Source organism: Bos javanicus, chromosome 27 (assembly GCF_032452875.1).
Source record: "Bos javanicus breed banteng chromosome 27, ARS-OSU_banteng_1.0, whole genome shotgun sequence".
NCBI lineage: Eukaryota > Metazoa > Chordata > Mammalia > Artiodactyla > Bovidae > Bos > Bos javanicus.
The window spans coordinates 4123827-4145347 of record NC_083894.1 but is presented as its reverse complement, the minus strand read 5'-3'; the positions used below and the strand labels follow the sequence as shown (position 1 = coordinate 4145347).

Genomic DNA, 21521 nt, shown 5'->3' with positions numbered 1-21521 from the left:
TGATCTGTTGCTGTGTTTAGTTTTGAAAGGATGACAATTTTCCCCACAAATCTGAAAGAGTTAGTGCACTTAGTGAAAACATCTAGAATCCTTAGGTATCTCCCTTTATGTATTCATGACATGTAAATTAAGACATAGAGAGCTTCTTAGGTATGAACATACTTTTGGATATCTATTTTATATTTGCATCAGCTAAACATTCACATTTTTCAAAGTAATATTCATGTCTTAGTATATTTTGGAACAGGCTCTGTATAAATACCAGTCAAGATATTGAGACCCAAAGTTAAGAAAGTCCTGGTACTCTAGGAATCTCAGGTGATAATACAGAGTAATGTCAGGTCATTAAGTAGTTTGACCCATTTAAAAAAAAAAATTCTTATTCATAGTTCTGTAGAGTCTGAATTGATGGCCAATGTTAATTGGCTCATGAAGACTCACTTTTTTTTTTCCCCTTTTGGAATATAATTTTATGACCAGCAATATTTTATACTAAGTACTGAGTAGATTATACATATCATTAGCATTATAATCAATCCAACTAAACTGTATTGTGAAATTTCTGTCTGGCCAAAAGAAGCTTCATCCTTCATCAGGACAACATAAGAACATAATTTCACAGTAATTGTTGAGAGCATTCTTTCTGTAGGTTTTTAAGCTCAATTTAATGATGAAATCAGATACTTAGTTGAAGAGTAAAGGCATGTTTTCATAGTTGTGGGTCTAAGTTATAGGTGGAAGATACAGTAAGCTGGAGGGCTTCCCTGGTGGCTCAGATGGTAAAATAATCGGCCTGCAATGAAGGAGACCCAAGTTCGATCCCTGGTTCAGGCAGATCCCCTGTAGGAGGGGATGCCTACCCACCCCAGTATTCTTGCTTGGAGAATTCTGTGCACAGAGGAGCCTGGCAGTTCACAGTCCATAGGGCTACAAAGAGTGGGACATGACAGAGCGATGAGCACTTTCACTTTCATAGTGAGTTGGAACAGATCATTTTTCTCTCCTTTCCAAAGAAAGACATTCGTTGAGAGAAACACCACCTTTATCTCCATTTCTGCCACCGTGCTGTCTGATTCCTGGCATGGCATACATCTCTTCTGAATAACCATTTATCTTCTTCTTGTTTCTTTTCTTTTAAATTAGCATTGTGGAATTTTACAAGTGCTGAGAAAGAAGTTATGACAATTGTGGTTAATGAAGTAATTCATGTTTTCGTTCACTCATTCCCCATCCCTTCAGGTACCTAAAGTGTTGTGAAATAAAAAGGAACTGTACACATCTCTAATCATTCATGGACCACTGAGCAGGGCCATGCTGTTATGGTTTGTATTGAAAACCATACATTTTAAGTGTTGCTTAATTGTTTATAAGCTTTTTTTTTTTCCTAATACTTTACCAGAAGATACCTCTTCGTTCCTTGAATAATACATACTGGGTTTGATTTGGAAAACCGTGCTTATTCTGCCTATTCTGTTCAAGTCTTCCTTTGCTAGAGTTAGCTTAAAATTGTAGATATCACCAAACTCATTTTTTTAAAATTCTTAGGAAACATCCAGGTCAATCAATATGTCTCTGAAAGAAATTATTGAGCTATGTTCAGTAAGTTTCAGAGATCTCTGACATTAAATTTTACAGAGTTTACAGTTAAATTTAAAAAAATGCTATGTTAAGCCATATGTTCCACCCAAGACATTTGGATGAAGCTTTTATGCATTCCAAAATTCTATAATATACTAAAATGAAATTTCCTATAAAAGTGTTCTACTTTCATGGACTCATACTTTTTGTAACAAATATGTTCCTAATTTTGTTCGGTTCTATTTTTTTTTTTTTTTTTTACTGTATTATCTTACTTGGTTATACTGGCTACCAGTGTTTTTAGTGACAGTTTTCAGATCTGTATTGTTAAAAATCTATTCATTGACTAGAATGTCCTAGTGAAGATAAATTTAAAACATAATTTAACAATAATGATAAAGTATAATATAAAGTATGCTCTTGGAAAGCATAACTGCCTTCAAGAACGTTACAATTAACAAAACTAATAGGCAAAATGCTTTATAACAGTTATCCTAAAATCTTTCTATATAAATTGGAATTAAAAATTCAGAGTTGGATCGACCAAAATATAGACTGTCTTGTAAAATTTGGAAACATTAAAGAATAACAGTTTTTCTATTCAACATAACAATGGCACGGTTTCTAATAGGAAACATTTGTATGTCTTCCAACAGAAACGCAGAATCTAGAATGACTAAATTAGTTTTAAAATCTGTATTTTACTTGGAAAATTGCTTCTGAATTACTTCCACTGCAATTTAAAAGGAAGAGGTGTGTGTGGGCATATCCCAGCTGTGCATCGTTTGTTATGAGCCATTTTTAGGCCAACTGGTCAGCCACAGCTGCCTAAGACTGGTTTAGAAAATTACAGATCTGCATTGTTCCCTCTCAATTTTTTTGTTAAAGTGCCTTGAATAAGGCATTCTTAGTTTAATTATCTTGAAGTTATTACACAGGGCACATGTAAGAAATCTATCATCATTGTTGGAAACAAGTCAGATCCAGTTGAGGCAGAATGATAAGGAGCTGGAGTCAGTCTAAAACTAAGAAGGCGCTTGGGCAGATAACACTTCGTGAAAGTTCTTCTTTAGTGCATCTCTTAAATATGGACCTCAAAATGCACATTCCTAAGTCAGAAACATCTGTCATTATAACAGTAACTCCAGTATTTCCTATGCAGGGCAATCCCATTCTTTATTTTGGACATAATATTTCAAGATTTTGTACAGAAGTTAGTAGCTATTAACTATAACATAGAGATAGGAGTAAATTAAGCTATGTGAAATAATAGCAGTTACAGAACATAAGAATTGAAAAAACAATGAATGCTGGATCTGTTATAATTGAAAAAAAAAAAAAGATTCTAGGTCCTGGTAGAAGATGTTTGATATATTTCTAATGCTGCACCCTGCCCTTTGGTTGCACTTCTATGGTAACTACCTGTGTTTCGATGCATCAAAGTGACCTTATTATTATTGCCATATACATGCATGATTTTAGCCTGATCAGGTGCTCCAAAACTGTAGACCTAGATGCTTCCTAAGAGAGGCAAGTGAAAGCTTACTCTGTGCAGCAAAGCTCATTGACTCCTGAGACAAAACTTGGTTGTTACCTGGAGTCCCATACTTGCCATTTACACTAGTGACCATCTCCACTTACACTTATAAAATGTTAAACACCCCTATCTCACACATCAATTTTCAGTTATATAGACCATAAAATATTATCAGCTTGAATGACAAGACATTCAGAAAATTAAAAAAAAAAAAAAAGATACTGTCTAAGGATTTGGTTATTATTTTCTTTGTTAAATGTCTAGTAGAAGTGACAGATGTAAAAACCTTAACAGTGATTACTGTCCTCTGAACCTTTTCTAGATATTTGTGTGGTATAAAAGAGATTCCATCATTAAAAGATACTTCTGACATTCCTGAGATATTCTCGTCATGTTGGGTAATTGGGCTACAAATCCTCGCAGGCTGTACAACTCTCAGATTCCTTGGGAAGCTGAGGAGGGCATCCAACAAAAATATAACTCAGTCCTCTGCTAGAATCCATTCTGCAGAACTGTCCTATAGAAGACACATTTTATATACAATTATTCTTCTTTGTGGCTTCACGACTCAAAGGCTCCTTGGCAGAAATTCTAGACACCCTTGTTCTTAGTAACACTTAGGACAGGGCCATGGAGTTCAATGTCTGGAGGAATGGTCTGCTGATGTGAATATGTAAATAAGTCACCTATTCTAGAGTCACAATTCATATATTAAAAAAGGAAGTATTTTCTACAAATTTTGTAACAAGCAGCATTTTCCATCTATTTTTAGGTCTTGCATTTTAACTAAAGAAAGCCTTAATTATTCTTGAGAAACACTTCATTGACTTTAACTCATTTATAAGGAACTTTGGGGCCAGGTTGATGATAAATGGGAAAACAGCAGTGGAGCAGGGAGGCAGTTATGAGGCGGTGCTGAACTGCACAGCTCCCAGTTTGCCGTTGTATGTGACATGGCCATTGTTCAAGAGACTCTGGAAATCTAGATTCATAGGAGAAATCTCCCAGTGTTGAAGTGGGCTAAGACAAATCAAATGGTGTTTAAAACAACATAGGGATCTTCACTGTGCAGGCTGGACACATCATATTTGTGGGGCAAACAGCAAACATGTGGCAACTTGTGCCAACAGAAAATAGAATTTATTTCTTGATGTTTGTTTATTCTTCTATGAAGAAAGGCAGGTAACTTGTTGACTAAGATTTCTCTGGGCATTTTAGAAGCCACACAGATTTTACCTGATGTTCTAAAATAATGGTCTGCTGTAGTCATGGTTTCATGATAAACCTTTTAGGATTAATAATGCTGACTCTAATGGCCACCAGCATTCAGTCTATCTGAAGGTCAAGTGGGATTGCTGGATGGCTGTCCTGGCTGGTCCTTTGGGGGGACTGGACATCAGCTATTTGGATCTCCTTATACCTGACATATCTGATATGCTTTAAGTTTCTTTTTTTTTTTCCTAATTTTATTTTATTTTTAAACTTTACATAATTGTATTAGTTTTGCCAAATATCAAAATGAATCTGCCACAGGTATACATGTGTTTTCTTAAGCTGATATGTTTTAAAATTATTTGTATAGTCAAACTGTATACATTTTTGTTCCATACTTTTACATTTTCACTTAATATTGATAATTAGATCATTCTTTATTTACTCAGTGTCTGCATACTTGATAAATGAATAATTACATCTTTGCTTAAGTCAAATCAGTGTAGCATGAGCTGAATTATAACTTCAGAGTTAAAAGTGACTTATTTGGGGAGTCAGTCTATGTCTCTTTCCTTTGGTTTCTGATCTGACGTCTTCCTATTTTCCATTATCTATGTGGCCCAGAGGCACATGGCATAGCCAGGATTTAGGAAGAACTTCAAGAGTTAAGTGACTGTGTATTGGATCAGGATCAGGGTGAGGGGGAGATGTTGACCACAGATTTCAGGGCAAGTGATACCAGGGTTTCCAACCTACTCTGCAAAGGACAAGGGGAACTCTTGGAGAGATTGAACCTGGAAAACTTTCAGGAAGTGACTAAATTTGGGAAGTGTCTTTCTGGGTACTGGTGGGGGATGGATTAGAGAGGGATAAGACCAAATGAGGGTTTTGCCATCAAGTCAGAATGATGGTAGCTTGTCTTATGGGTTGAGATCAAATAGATGGATTTTGAATAATCTATGCTGGATTCTGTCATCTAAACATATGACATGGATGAGTTCACGAGTTCCAGGTGGCTCTGCCAGGAATATGGTGTCTCCTTGATAAGAACAGCCAGTTATACAGCTGGTGTCCAAGGGGATGGCTTCCCTTTAAATTCTGCCCTGACAGCAAGGGCTGAGTGGACCAGGAAGACTGATGGAAATCCCTGCTCAGCATCTCTGCTGTCTACATTTTACTGACCTTCAGGTCTAGGTTACCTCAATATGAATTATTAATAACTTCATTATAACCTTGGATATAGAGCTTATAACTTTTGTACAACATGGAGGTAATTATGTAAGTTCCTATCAGTAATTTAAATAAATTTTTCTGAACAAAACTGAATATCAGTTTCCAGGAATTTAGTATGAATGCTCATCTTTTACCTCCTTAAAGTTATTTTATCTCTTACTCTTCTTTTCCAAGGCCATATTTCTTAACTGCTTCTTTTTTAATATAACCTTCCAAATGCCATATTTTATTGTGTTGATTTAAGACTACCTGAAGGTTTTAAAAATCATTTTATGATGTAACCAAAAATGGGGAACAGGCAATGGAAAAATGCATCCTCCAAAATTCCACAATCCAAATTAAAACTTGCATTAATTCTACCTTTATATTTTTGAATTTATTTTTCCCGATCATAAGTTTATCCAATTTAAGATCATGACAGAATAAAGACAGAATATGCTTATGAGATGAAAATATGTAGCTTGTACCTCCATCATAAGTGGGTTCTATTTAAATAGCTAATTAGTATAAACCTACAGAAGTAAAGCATTTACTGTTCATTCGCTGCCTCTCAAGTACAAGATGGGAAGTTAGGATAGAGGACTATACAAAGAATTCTAAGGTGGATGCATATTAAATCAACAAACAATGCCATCTATATGGAGTAACTAAACTTGGGAAGAAATAAAATGCAAGCACTGAGAAAGTAGACTTGAAGATGGTCTGAGATCTGGTGACTAAATGGGATTTGAGTGTAAGTGGAGCTGTATTGTATTTGGTATTAGCTGCTAAATTGTAACCTTCTCTTATGTAATTATTAGGTTAAAAAAATCTTAAAGATTACTAATTATCATTCATCATATGGTTCCATGGATGGTTTGAAGTCGGAAAATGTAATCATGTTTGTAGGTGAAAGTACTTCCAGAGTGTAATTTAATGTGTTTATTTGTAAAAGTGGATGCTCATCAGGTCTTTATCTTTATTGATTAAAAATTACCACAGTAGTGATTATGGGCCAAACCTTGTGCTATTATATCCCCATTTAGATGATGTGATAATTCTTTTTTGCCTAACAGCTGAACTCCAAAATATGGAACATAATATCCTGTGGGCTGGACAATGAGAAGTTTTGACAGATTTTTTTGGGAAATAATTGATTAATCTCTCAGTCAGTAGACTAATCTCTCAGTCAGTATAATATCACATATTGTTACATTTAGCTCAGAGAGCCATATTTTGAGTCAAAGACAGCTGGCCCCCTTCATAAAAATCAGATCCTAGTGTGTGTCAGCTTCCTGAAAAGCATTCATAGCATTTTTCAGATCCTATGTAAAAACAAAAACATCAGATGGAACACTTGTTCCACTGTCTGAGTCTGTTCCATCATTAACAGACAGTGTGGAGGTAGGTAGAGCTACAAAACATAATAAGGAATGAAGGAAGAAAATGTAATCTGAAAGTGGATTTTGTGCCATTATTTACACTTAAAGTCCTCGAAATTGACTCTTTGGTGTGCATGGTATGCAGGGATTCTTCCAAATCATCCTTCCTTCCTTAATCTTTGACAGTCTCACCACCACCCATCCCTTATTTTAAGCAATATAGTCTTGTCATTGTGAAAGGTGAATTTCATTTCTCCACTGAGAATACTTCTGGAATGTTTTAAATGGTAGGATAGATGTGCCTTTTAAAAATATGTCATTGTATTTTAGGGTTTTAAATGAATCACTCTCTTTTGTCTTCTAAGATAATGCTACTAAATATCATATCATTGCATTTAAAGGCATATCTTGGGTTTTCTTTTCTTTTAAATTTAGAACAAATTTATTTTAATTGCTATGAATATAGACCAATTTGATACCTTCAGTTTTAAAAAAAACACTAAGAAATTATAAGAATAGTCTTGAGTAGCATCAGTTCTGTACCAGTTTTGAACTCAAGACTTCCAGCTTATCAATGTGTTCTAATCAGTTGACTTAACCAGGGAAAGAAAGAAAAAAAAAAGTAAAACTGACGTTTACTAATTGCTCAGAATATGTCAGAAATTGGATTATAGCAGCACTTTATGGAGTGTGTTTTATGACCCATGAGTGGCTCTGTTAAAAAACAAGAGAAACACACATGGTTCACAAAAGTTACATTTGAGAAATGCTGCCCAGTTTTGCATACTATCCCAGTTTGGGGATAATATCCCAGTTTTGGATATTATTCATGCATATCAGCTTACTTAAGGGCTCACAGCAAATCTTTTCTGGCTAAAGTTTTACATCAAATTTGACATAAAAATATTGCCTATTTGCATTCTACTATTAACATATTTTTATACATTTTTTAGGAAACAGAGAATGATGCCAATTTACTGCTTATTATTCCTTTCCTTTATTCAGGGTGTCACTCCAGTCTTTTCTCATGAGCCTGAAGCATGGAAAATACAAGTGGATGGGTGTGGTCCTTCCTCTACCACCACGGCCTTCTTTAGTGTCCTTACTTGCTAGCAATATTCTATAGATTGTTATAAAATCATGTGTGACCATTTTCATAACCTCAGTATTATTTTTTAATTAATTTATTTTTTATTAAAGGATAATTGCTTTACAGAATATTGTTGTTTTCTGTCAAACCTCAACATGAATCAGCCATAGGTATACATATGTCTCCTCCCTTTTGAAACTCCCTTCCATCTCCCCCCGCATCCCACCCCTCCAGGTTGGTACAGAGCCCCTGTTTGAGTTTCCTGAGGCATACAGCAAATTCCCATTGGCTATCTATTTTATATATGGTAATATAAGTTTCTAAGTTAATCTTTCCATAAATCTCACCCTCTCCTCCCCTCTCCCTATGTCCATAAGTCTCTTCTCTATGCCTGTTTTTCCATCGCTGCCCTGTAAATTAATTATTCAGTACCATTCTTTTAGATTCTGTATATATGTGTCAGAATATGATATTTCTCTTTCTCTTTCTGACTTCACTCTGTACAATAGATTCTAGCTACATCCACCTCTTTAGAACTGACTCAAAGGCTTTCCTTTTTATGACTGAGTAATATTCCATTGTGTATATATACCACGATTTCCTTATCCATTCATCTGTCAATAGACATCTAGGTTGCTTCCATGTTCTATCTATTGTAAACAGTGCTGAAATGAACAATGGGATACTTGTGTCATTTTCAATTTTGGTTTCCTCGGGGTATATGCCTAGGAGTAGAATTGCTGTGTCCTATGGTAGTTTTATTCCTAATTTTTTAAGGAAACTCCATACTGTCTTCCATGATGGCTGTATCAATTTGCATTCCCACCAACAGTGCAAGAGCATTCCCTTTTCTCCACACTCTCGCCAACATTTATTGTTTGTAGACTTTTGGATGATGGCCGTTCAGACTGGTGTGAGGAGATATCTCACTGTAGTTTTGATTCACATTGCTCTAATAATGAGTGATGTTGAGTATCTTTTCATGAATTTGTTAGCCATCTGTATGTCTTTGGAGAAATGTCTGTTTAGGTCTTTTCCCTATTTTTTGATTGGGTTGTTTGTTTTTCTGGCATTGAGTTGTATGAACTGCTTGTATATTTTGGAAATTAATCCTTTGTCACTTTGTTTCATTTGCTATTGTGTTCTCCCATTCTGAGGGTTGTCTTATCACCTTGCTCACAGTTTCCTTTTCTGTGCAAAAACTTTTAAGTTTAATCAGGTCCCATTTGTTTAGTTTTGTCTTTATTTCCATTACTCCAGGAGGTGAGTCATAGAGGATCTTGCTTTGGTTTATGTCTTTGAGTGTTCTGCCTATGTTTTCCTCTAAGAGTTTTATAGTTTCTGGTCTTAACTTTTAGGTCTTTAATCCATTTTGAGTTTATCTTTGTGACTGGTGTTAGGAAGTGTTCTAATTTCATTCTTTTACAAGTAGCTGTTCAGTTTTCCCAACACCACTTATTGAAGAGACTGTCTTTGCCCCATTGTATATTCTTGCCTCCTTTGTCAAAAATAAGGTACCCACAGGTGCATGGGTTTATTTGCAGGCTATCTTGTTCCATTGGTATATATTTCTTTTTTGTGTGTGCCAGAACCATACTGTCCTGATGACTGTAGCTTTGTAGTATAATCTGAGTCAGGAAGGTTGATTCCTCCAGCTCCATTCTTCTTTTTCTTCTTTCTCAAGACTGCTTTGGATATTCAGGGTCTTTTGTGTTTCCAGATGAACTGTGAAATCTTTTGTTCTATTTCTGTGGAAAATGTCATTGGTAATTTGATAGGGATTGCATTGAATCTGTAGATTGTGTTTTGTAATATAGTCATTTTTATAATATTGATTCTTCCTACCAAGGAACATGGATATCTCTCCATCTTTATATGTCATCTTTGATTTCTTTCATTAGTGCCTTATAATTTTCTGTGTACAATTCTTTTGTCTCTTTAGGTAAGTTTATTCCTAGATATTTAATTCTTTTTGTTGCAATGGTGAATGGGATTGATTCCTTAATTTCTCTTTCTGATTTTTCATTGTTAGTATATAGAAATGTAAATGATTTCTGTGTATTGGTTTTGTATCATGCAAATTTGCTAAACTGATTAATTCTAGTAATTTTCTGATACTGTCTTTATGGTTTTCTATGTACAGTATCATGTCATCTGTAAACAGTGAGAGCTTTACTTCATTTCCAATCTGGATTCTATTTATTTCTTTTTCTTCTCTGATTGTTGTAGCTAGAATTTCCAGAACTAGGTTGAATAGTGGTGAAAGTGGACACCCTTGTCTTGTTCCTGATCTTTGGGGTAATGCTTTCAGCTTTTTACCATTGAGAATAATGTTTACTGTAGGCTTATCATATGTGGCCTTTTCTATGTTGAGGTAGGTTCTTTCGATGCCCATTTTTTGAAGAGTTTTAATCATAAATGGGTGCTGGATTTTGTCAAAGGCTTTTTCTGCATCTGTTGAGACTATCATATGGTTTTAATCTTTCAATTTGTTAATATGGTGTATCACATTGATTTATTTGCATATATAGAATAATACTTGCATCCTTGGAATAAACCCAACTTGATTATGGTGTATGCGCTTTTTGATGTGTTGCTTTCTATTTGTTAAAATTTTGTTGAGGATTTTTGTATCTATGTTAATCAATGATATTGGCCTGTAGTTTTCTTTATTGTGTGTTGTCTTAGTCTGGTTTTGTATCAGGATGATGGTGGCCTTGTAGAAGGAGTTTGGAAGTGTTTCTTCCTCTGCAATTTTTTGAAAGAGTTTTAGAAGAATAGGCATTATCTCTTCTCTAAATGTTTGATGGAATTCTCCTGTGAATCCATCTGGTCTGGGCTTTTGTGTTTTGGGGGAGATTTTGATCACAGCTTCAATTTCAGTGCTTGTAATTGGGTTGTTCATAATTTCTATTTCTTCCTGGCTCAGTGTTGGAAGATTAAACTTTTCTAAGAATCTGCCCATTTCTTCCAGGTTATCCACTTTATTGCCATATAGTTGTTCACAATAATCTCTTACAATCCTTTGTATTTCTGCATTGTCTGTTGTAAACTCTCCTTTTTCATTTCTAATTTTGTTGATTTGATTCTTCTGATTTTTTTCCCTAGATGAGTCTGGCTAAAGGTTTTTCAATTTTGTTTATCTTCTCAAAGAACCAGCTTTTAGTTTTATTAAATTTTATTAATCTTTCTTTCATTTCCTTTTCATTTATTTCTTCTCAGATCTTTATGATTTATTTCCTTCTACTAATTTGTCTTTGTTGTTGTTGTTGTTCTTCTTCTTCTTCCTTTTCCAGTTTTTTTAGGTGTAAAGTTAGGCTGTCTATTTGATGTTTTTTCTTGTTTCTTGAGGTAGGGTTCTATTGCTATAAACTTCCCTCTTAGAACTGCTTTTGCTTCATCCCATAGATGGTTTGGGGTTGTGTTTTCATTGTCATTTGTTTCTAGAAATTTTTTGATTTCTCTTTTGATTTCTTCAGCAACCTTTTGGTTATTTAGAAATGTATCATTTAATCTCCATGTGTTTGTGTTTCTTTCTTGTAATTGATATCTAGTCTCATAGCACTGTGGTCAGAGAAGATGCTTGATACAATTTCAATTTTATTAAATTTACTGAGGTTTGATTTGTGACCCAAGATGTGGTCTATCCTGGAGAAGAAGATATGTTCTGCATTTGTATGGAGTCCTGAAAATATTAATGATATCCATCTCATCTAATGTATCATTTAAGACTTGTGTTTCCTTTTTAATTTTCTGTTTTGATGATCCATCCATTGGTGTGAGTGGGGTGTTAAAGTCTCCTACTATTACTGTGTTACTGGCAATTTCTCCTTTTATGTCTCTTAGTGTTTGTCTTATGTATTGTGGAACTCCTATGTTGGTTGCATAGATATTTATAATTGTTATGTCTTCCTCTTCAATTGATCCCTTGATCATTATGTAGTGTCATTCCTTATCTTTTGTAATATTCTTTACTTTAAGGTCCACTTTGTCTGATGTGAGGATTGCTATTCCATCTTCTTTTTTTTGCTTCCCATTTGCATGGAATATATTTTTTCATCTTCTCACTTTCAGTCTATATGTGCCTTTAGGTTCTGAAGTGGGTTTCTTGTAGAAAGCATATATATGGGTCTTGTTTTTCTCTCCATTCAGTCAGTCTGTGTCTTTGGGTTGAAGCATTTAATCCACTTACATTTAAAGTAATTATTGATATGTATGTTCCTATTGCCATTTTCTTAATTATTTGGGGTTGATTTTGTAGATCTTTTTTTCTTCTCTTGTATTTCTTGACTATGCAAGTCCCTTTAACATTTGTGATAAAGCTGGTTTGGTCGTACTGAATTCTCTTAACTTTTGCTTGTCTGAAAAGCTTTTTATTTCTCCATCAATTTTGAATGAGATCATTGCTGGGTATGGTAATCTTGGTTGTAGATTTTTCCCTTTAGTACTTAAAATATATCCTGCCTTCCCCTCTGGCCTGCAGAGTTTCTGCTGAAAGATCAGCTGTTAAGTGTATGGGATTTCCCTTGTATGTTACTAGTTTCTTCTCCCTTGCTGCTTTTAATATTCTTTCTTTGTGTTTAGTCTTTGTTAGTTTGATTAGTATATATCTTGGCATGTTTCTCCTTGGGTTTTTCCTGTATGGGACTCTTTGTGCCTCTTGGACTTGATTGACTATTTCCTTTTCCATGTTGGGGAAATTTTCAGCTGTAATCTTTTCAAGAACTTCCTCATACTCTTTCTTTTCCTTTTCTTCTTCTGGGACCCCTATAATTTGAATACTGGTGTGTTTGATATTGTCCCAGACATCTCTGAGACTATCCTCAGTTCCTTTCATTCTTTTTACTTTCTTCTGCTTTTGAGAAGTTATTTCCACCATATTATCTTCCAGTTCACTGATTCTTTCTTCTGCTTCAGATATTCTGCTATTGATTCCTTCCAGAGTATTTTTATTTTCAGTAATTGTGTTCTTTGTCTCTATATTTTTATTCTTTAATGCTTCTAGGTCTTTGCTTATTGATGCTTGTATTTTCTCCATTTTGTTTTCAAGGTTTTGATCATCTTTACTATCATTATTCCAATTTTTTTTTCAGGTAGTTTGCCTATTTCCTCTTTATTTATTTGGACTTCTGTTTTTCTGGTTTGTTCCTTCATTTGTGTAGTATTTCTCTGGCTTTGTATTATTTTCTTTTAACTTATTGTGTTTGAGGTCTCCTTTCCCAGGCTTCAAGGTTGAATTCTTTCTTCCTTTTGATTTCTGTGCTCCTAAGGGTGGTCCAGTGGGTTGTGTAAGTTTTGTATAGGGTGAGATTTGTGGCGACTTTTGTCGTTGCTGTTGTTGTTTGTTTGATTTTCCTCTCATGGGCAAGACTGAGTGAGGTGGTAATCCTGTCTTCTGATGATTGGGTTTGCATTTTTGTTGTTTTTGTTTAGATGAGGTTTCCTGCACAGGGTACTACCTGTGGTTGAGTAATGCCAGGTCTTGTATTCTAGTGGTTTCCTTTGTGTGTGTTCTTACTATTTGATACTCCCTAGGGTTAATTCTCTGGTAGTCTAGGGTTTTGGAGTCCGTGCTCCCACTCCAAAGGCTCAGGGGTTGATCACTGGTCAGGAACAAGGATTCCACAAGTGGTTTCTTATGGCATTATGTGGGTGTAAAACAAATACCCAAAAGCAAAAAACCAAAGATGAACCCCAGACAAATGGCAATTATAAAATCAGGCAGATAACAATTAAAATAATTGAATATATGCATATACATATACATCCTTGAGAAAAGTCAAAATGGTCCAACTAAAATAAAATACAGTAGATTGACCTGGTGAACCAAGAAAATCAAGAATTATATTTACCAGTTAAGAATAAAACTAAAGCACAAACTGGAAAACAAACCTAAAGAAAAATGTCAAGTGGGGAATAAAGCAATGAAAACAAAACTAACTAATATGTTGAGAGAAAAGGAAAGAAAGAAAAGAGAGAAGGGATAGATATGCAAGGTTAAATAGAGGTAGATAAAGAAGATTTATATCAGATCAGATGAGATCAGTCGCTCAGTCGTGTCCGACTCGTTTCGACCCCATGAATTGCAGCATGCCAGACCTCCCTGTCCATCACCAACTCCTGGAGTTCACTGAGACTCATGTCCACTGAGTCAGTGATGCCATCCAGCCATCTCATCCTCTGTCGTCCCCTTCTCCTCCTGCCCCCAATCCCTCCCAGCATCAGAGTCTTTTCCAATGAGTTAACTCTTTGCATGAGGTGGCCAAAGTGTTGGAGTTTCAGCTTTAGCATCAGTCCTTCCAAAGAAATCCCAGGGCTGATCTCCTTCAGAATGGACTGGTTGGATATCCTTGCAGTCCAAGGGACTCTCAAGAGTCTTCTCCAACACCACAGTTCAAAAGCATCAATACTTCGGTGCTCAGCCTTCTTCACAGTCCAACTCTCACATCCATACATGACCACAGGAAAAACCATAGCCTTGACTAGACGAACCTTTGTTGGCAAAGTAATGTCTCTGCTTTTGAATATGCTATCTAGGTTGGTCATAACTTTCCTTCCAAGGAGTAAGCATCTTTTAATTTCATGGCTGCAGTCACCATCTTCAGTGATTTTGGAGCCCAGAAAAATAAAGTCTGACACTGTTTCCCCATCTATTTCCCATGAAGTGGTGGGACTGGATGCCATGATCTTCGTTTTCTGAATGTTGAGCTTTAAGCCAACTTTTTCACTCTCCACTTTCACTTTCATCAAAAGGCTTTTAAGTTCCTCTTCACTTTCTGCCATACAGGTGGTGTCATCTGCATATCTGAGGATTGATATTTCTCCCAGCAATCTTGATTCCAGTTTGTGTTTCTTCCAGTCCAGCGTTTCTCATGATGTATTCTGCATATAAGTTAAATAAGCAGGGTGACAATATACAGCCTTGACATACTCCTTTTCCAATTTGGAACCAGTCTGTTGTTCCATGTCCAGTTCTAACTGTTGCTTCCTGACCTGCATACAAATTTCTCAAGAGGCAGGTCAGGTGGTCTGGTATTCCCATCTCTTTCAGAATTTCCCACAGTTTATTGTGATCCACACAGTCAAAGGCTTTGGCATAGTCAATAAAGCAGAAATAGATGTTTTTCTGGAACTCTCTTGCTTTTTCCAAGATCCAGCGGATGTTGGCAATTTGATCTCTGATTCCTCTACCTTTTCTAAAACCAGCTTGACCATCAGGAAGTACACGGTTCACATATTGCTGAAGCCTGGCTTGGAGAATTTTGAGCATTACTTTACTAGCGTGTGAGATGAGTGCAATTGTGTGGTAGTTTGAGCATTCTTTGGCATTGCCTTTCTTTGGGATTGGAATGAAAACTGACCTTTTCCAGTCCTGTGGCCACTGCTGAGTTTCCCAAATTTGCTGGCATATTGAGTGCAGCACTTTCACAGCATCATCTTTCAGGATTTGGAATAGCTCAACTGGAATTCCATTACCTCCACTAGCTTTGTTCGTAGTGATGCTTTCTAAGGCCCACTTGACTTCACATTCCAGGATGTCTGGCTCTATGTCAATGATCACACCATCATGATTATCTGGGTCATGAAGATCTTTTCTCTACAGTTCTTCTGTGTATTCTTGCCACCTCTTCTTAATATCTTTTGCTTCTGTTAGGTCCATACCATTTCTGTCCTTTATCGAGCTCATCTTTGCATGAAATGTTCCTTTGATATCTCTAATTTTCTTGAAGAGATCTCTAGTCTTTCCCATTCTGTTGTTTTTCCTCTATTTCTTCGCATTGATCGCTGAAGAAGGCTTTCTTATCTCTTCTTGCTATTCTTTGGAACTCTGCATTCAGATGTTTATATCTTTCCTTTTCTCCTTTGCTTTTAGCGTCTCTTCTTTTCACAGCTATTTGTAAGGCCTCCCCGGACAGCCATTTTGCTTTTTTGCATTTCTTTTCTATGGGAGTGGTCTTGATCCCTGTCTCCTGTACAGTGTCATGAACCTCATTCCATAGTTCATCAGGCACTCTATCAGATCTAGGCCCTTAAATCTATTTCTCACTTCCACTGTATAATCATAAGGGATTTGACTTAGGTCATACCTGAATGGTCTAGTGGTTTTCCCTACTTTCTTCAATTTCAGTCTGAATTTGGCAATAAGGAGTTCATGATCTGAGCCACAGTCAGCTCCTGGTCTTGTTTTTGCTGACTCTATAGAGCTTCTCCATCTTTGGCTGCAAAGAATATAATCAATCTGATTTTGGTGTTGACCATCTGATGATGTCCATGAGTAGAGTCTTCTCTTGTGTTGTTGGAAGAGGGTGTTTGCTATGACCAGTGCATTTTCTTGGCAAAACCCTATTAGTCTTTGCCCTGCTTCATTCCGTATTCCAAGGCCAAATTTGCCTGTTATTCCAGGTGTTTCTTGACTTCCTACTTTTGCTTTCCAGTCCCCTATAATGAAAAGGACATCTTTTTTGCGTGTTAGCTCTCAAAGGTCTTGTAGGTCTTCTTAGAACTGTTCAACTTCAGCTTCTTCAGCATTACTGGTTGAAGATTTATATACATTAAGGTTTAACTGTGAGGGGAAAAGAACAGTAGGAAAAGCAAACAAAGGGATATATGTAGAAAACATAATAATGGGTTTTAAAACTAAAATTTTAAAAAGAGAAAAGAAAAGAAGAAGGAAAACTCCACAGAACTGCAAAAGCCCAACATGGAGGCAGAAGTTTATAACAACAATTAAAAAAAAAAAAATGTGGCTGAGGGGGGGAAAAAAAAAAGCTTAAAAGATTAATTAGATTTCATAGTTCCAATAAAATTGATGACTACAACAGGGGTGGGGGGGATTCAAAATAATCTACAGAGCAATCAAGATATAGGAATAATAAAGGTTTTCTTGAGTCACTGCTGTAAGAGTTCTTTCGGTCGCTGAGAGTCACAGTCCACCTCACCTCCCTAGGATGCCCTCCAACACTGTGCTGGTCTCTGGACCCACTGTGGGGGCAGCTCAGATTCTAATCTGGTCCACTCCTGTGTGTTCTTGCCTCCAATGTCCACAGCTACCAGAACTAGTGTATTTTCTTTTGTGGGAGCTCTCAGTGCCCTTTTATATATTCCATAGACACAGAGTCTGCCTAGTTGATCATGCGGATTTAATCCAATACTTGTGCAGCTGGTGGGAAGGTTTTGGGTCTTCTTCCTTAGCCACACTGACCCTGGGTTTCAATTGTGGTTTTATTTCCACCTCTGCATGTGGGTCATCCACTGGGGATTGCTCCTGAGTCTGCCCTGGAGGACTTGGGTTTGCACCTGTGAGGGCCAGGTGTGGAGGTGGTGCAGCTGCTTGGGTCACAGGAGCTCTGGCAGCACCAGTTACTCAGGGGAGTTGGCAGCGAGGGCAGCAGGACATGTAGTGCTCTAGAAGGGGATAGCAACCAGCATTGGCCAATACACTCCAGTGTTCTTGCCTGGAGAACTCTCCTCCCTGAGAGAGAAGCCTGGCTGGCCACAGTCTACAGTGTCACAGAGAATTGGACATAACTGAAGTGACCCTGAGCACATAAACACAAGACTTTTTTGCCTGTGGCAGCTCTGCCCCAGCAAGAGTTGAGTGTGAAGGTGGCACAGCTGCTTGGCTTGTAGGGACCCTGACGGCACCCAGTGTGCAGGGACACTGACTGCCTCCACCATAAGAGTTATGGCCCTCTCAGAGTCTTTTTTTGAGCCTCTTGTAGCTGGTGATCAGAAAGCCTGTATGGCCAGTCTTTTCCGTAGCTCTGCTCATTCAGGCACTTAGAGGGCTACCTTGCCTGGGGTCCTTCTCTGTTGTTCAGCATGTCAGGCACATAGAGGGGCCCCCCAACTGGTGTCCTACTTTGTAGATCGTGTCATTCACTAAAGGAGCCCCCCCGGGGGGGGGGGTCCTGCTCTGTAGTTCAGTGCGTCAGGCATTTCTTGGGCCAGCCTCTCTATCGTTCAGCTGATGCTGTCATGTCTGGGGAGAGAGGCTATGGTGATGGCTCCACCTGCTACGTGTGACTCAGCAGTATTGCCTTGCTTCCATGGCCGCCTGCCTTTCCTCCACTTGGTATTTTCCACCATAATCTCCTCCATCACCTCCTCTAGATTAGTCCCTCCACAGTCAACACCAGCCCTCACCCTGGGATTGCTCCACAACCCCTAAACTCCAGCTCCCAACCTCTGTGCCTTCTAGGGGACCTGCGTCCCTGTCGAGGGTATGTATGGCTGCAGCAAGGACTGTCTGATTCTCATCCCATTGAGGCTTCCCCAGATCAGCTGTTTCACTCTCAGCCTTAAATGTTTCTCCTCTGACTCAGACAATTGCCCTGATGTGAGGCTTGGACCCCTGCTTCAGTTCCCCCACCTGACGAGGGCAGGTCCAGGCCTACTAACACTCCTGTTTCTCCCCCTTCATCCTCCCATGGTTCCTTCATCCTCCCGAGTTTTGTGTGGGTCTGTATTCTTTTGCACTGGTCAGGTACTCCTGTCCACTCTCAGCTGGTGTTCTGCCTGCACTTGTGTGTCTGAAGGTGTATTCCTGATGTATCCATGGAGAGAGATGTATTCCATGTCCACCTACTCCTCTGCCATCTTTCCTTACTCTCTTCAATATTATTTTATACTAGTTACTATATACTATTTTACTATGGCCATTTATGAAGATGGTCAAGATTAATTTTTAGAGAAATGTATGGCGTAATGAGTTTTATTTTCCCAAGAGTAATTATAACTTTTCTGTGACTTAAATGTGTGATTTCAAAAGAATTAATAAAATATTTAGTACCACAGATAACATGCTAATGAAATTTTAATGTATTAGTTCTTTTTCCCTCCTTTTGAGCTGAAGATTCCCTAAGTACAATAGACTTACTATTTTAATTATAATACATTTTTAGTCTATTGACTCTATTGGAAACATTTTGAGTTCAAAAACTTTGCTCTAGAAAGAGGCTGCCTTATATAGGAAAAAGTGTAGATTTTACTTTTTAAGTTAGGGACTTTGAAAAAGTTGCATTATCCTATTTTATACAACAAACATACAGAAATCTTTATATAAAGTTAGTCTTTTAGATATAGTTTTATTCACCATAACTCTAGGTGAAATTATATTGCAAGTTAATAGGCATTTCTATTTTTTTTTAATGCTTGCAAACTGAGATAAAATATTCTGGTTTATTCTTACTCATAAATGTAGACCACTGAGGGAAAACAGACTCCTGAAAAACCTGCCTTTCACGTGTCTTGTGTATTCATTGCTGACCCAGTTTTGTGGGCAAGGGTGGTGTTTTATCGTGAGGAATTAAAGTCTTAGAAATGAGAGAGGTAGCCCACTCACTTTAAAACCTACGTGAAATAACAGTGTTCCACCTGGAGGTCCTGGAACATGGAGGAGGCCCTGGGGAGACAGGTGGGGAGGAAGAGGGGAGGGGGAGAGGTGAACTCCATCTGTTTCAGAATCAGCCTCTGATTTGATCATGTCTGCAGCTGTCACAACATGTCCAGATCTGTGTTCTATTCATGATACAACCTGATAATCTAAGGATCACCATGACATTTCTCTCTTCCTGACTACCCACATTTCATCTATACCAAATCCCTGCAGCTACTGTAACACACCCAGACCCGTGTCTGATTCAGTGACACAAGCCAGAGAAGCTAAACATCACTGTGACATTCCTCTCTCCTTCAATACCCTCAATTCATCTGTTACCTAATCTGATTGTTTCCCTCCTAAGGAGGCCCTCGTCTATGCCTCCCTTCTGACACCTTCTGTGTCCAAAAGTCTGTTTGAAAAGCCAGGTGCCATTGTGGGGGCTCTGAAGAACTCCAATACCACAATTCTTCATGTCTCATCACTGAAATAATTCAGCGAGAGGCAAAGTGTTAGATAAGTGATTTATTAGAACAGAACACTTGTGAGGCTTACACGTGGGCAGGTGAGGGGCTGCAGCACCCCAAGAACTTACTGGCTACAGCTTTACAATCAAAGGAAAGGCGGGGAGAAGGAGAAGACATTCTTTATCTTTCTTGAGTAGACGTCATGCTTCCATCATCAGCATCTCCAGGTTGATCAGGGGAGTTTTCTTGTCCCTCTATGATCAAGATAGCTCCAAAAATTATTGTTTTTTGTGCAGAGAACATATCCTAGGGTTCACTAACTTACTGAGCTTACTGGGCAAGATGTGGGTCTCGTGCCACCATTGTTTTATTTTGAGGCATGTCCTGGGCTTCTGTTGCATAGTTTTGTTGCTAAAGAAGCCTGTTTGGTTTTGTGGTTAACCAAACCTGCTTTTTTAAGTGATCATTAACTTATAAGGGTCTCCTATATTTTTCAATTTAAAGTTCCCTAGTGGGATTAAACTATTTAATCACCTGTTCTGACTCTTTACTCTGTCCCTATAATATCTTGACCCAGATGTTGGCCATGTCCTGTTCACTGATCTCCTTGACAATCCTTCTGACCTCCACTTTGAAGAAACACAATGATATCTTCAACTGTTAAATGGATAGTAGTGTCCCCACTTATGAAAATCTTTTACACACATAACACTTCTTTTTCTAAAATGAAGGCCCAGATTACTGCCACGTGATGTTGCATCATCTGGGTTCTACCAACATTTCTGTCTGTTTTATCCCCACCCTCCCTGTTGTAAGGTCTTTGGGTGTCCAGGGGCCCTTGCAATGGGCCAGGGTCACAGCAGATCGCGTCAGGTGGTACCCTTTGTTTCTATTGTCCTCATTCCCTGGAAAGTAACACCATATCCATGGCCCCTACTTACCATGTGTTCACAGGCAGCGTTCAGCCTCACCCTTACTAACACAAGGATGTCTTTCCATGGGCTGGAAAGACACCATACAGATATGCTGCTGCTGCTGTTTGTTGCAGTTGTTCAGTCGCACATCATGCCCGACTCTTTGTGACCTCATGGACTATAGCATGCCAGGCTTCCCTGTCCCTCACCATATCGCAGTTTGCCCAAGTATATGTCCATTGAATCAGTGATGCCATTTAACCATCTCATCCTCTGTCTCCCTCTTCTATTTGCTTACAGTTTTGCCTCACCTGTGACTAGCACTTACGCGATGTTTAATAAGCCAATAAAAAAGAAAAACTTGCAAACCATATTTTCACATGTGTACAATGATATGATACTTACCACACTATATTTAATGGTTAGGGCAAATGTTGAACATACTGATTTTAAAATAGGGTAAAATCAGCATAGAGAAAAGACATATGACATGTGTTTTAAGTCTTGTCATCAATACCTATTTTTATAAAGCCTCATTCTTATTAAAAGGGAAATAATTCCAAGTTCTCAAATGATAGGAATAATAATTAGCAATAATAAAGGGATGTTCTATTGCTGAAATAGAATTGAACAAGTGATGTTCAGAAGTGACTGATACAGTAATGTCTAACAGATGATAGAACGTCATAGACCTAAATTTTCAGCACTGACAGCGGAGCATTAGTATAAGCAGCAGCCCTGAGCTGTAG

At 37.6% G+C, this 21521-nt stretch overlaps 1 protein-coding gene and 1 long non-coding RNA gene across 2 annotated transcripts in view; one reads left to right on the top strand and one right to left on the bottom strand.

Annotated features, from left to right (window-relative positions):
- Nucleotides 1-21521, top strand: part of CSMD1 (CUB and Sushi multiple domains 1) — a 2072278-nt gene that overhangs the window by 476768 nt on the left and 1573989 nt on the right. The window lies entirely within an intron of this gene.
- Nucleotides 636-20989, bottom strand: LOC133240120 (uncharacterized). The gene is made up of 3 exons (XR_009734116.1): nucleotides 20800-20989; nucleotides 19368-19415; nucleotides 636-1164 (listed from the first exon to the last, which is right to left on the bottom strand). It is a non-coding gene; the product is annotated as an uncharacterized LOC133240120 (long non-coding RNA).